Genomic DNA, 216 nt, shown 5'->3' on the forward strand with positions numbered 1-216 from the left:
TATGTACATATACTGTTATGTTAGGTTAAGATTTCCTGATGATATTATCTACTTGCAACATTATCTTAATCATCATTATCACTTATGATGCCAAAGAAGAATTAATAGTTCTTTTCAAGTGGCATACACAATAGTTTGCACAGAGGTTTATAACCAGGTTTGTTTTGCTTTGTTTTTGTTTTTCTATGTAAGCTAAATGAAAACATACTCCAAAAG

This window comes from Penaeus monodon, chromosome 15 (genome assembly GCF_015228065.2).
Source record: "Penaeus monodon isolate SGIC_2016 chromosome 15, NSTDA_Pmon_1, whole genome shotgun sequence".
Taxonomy (NCBI): domain Eukaryota; kingdom Metazoa; phylum Arthropoda; class Malacostraca; order Decapoda; family Penaeidae; genus Penaeus; species Penaeus monodon.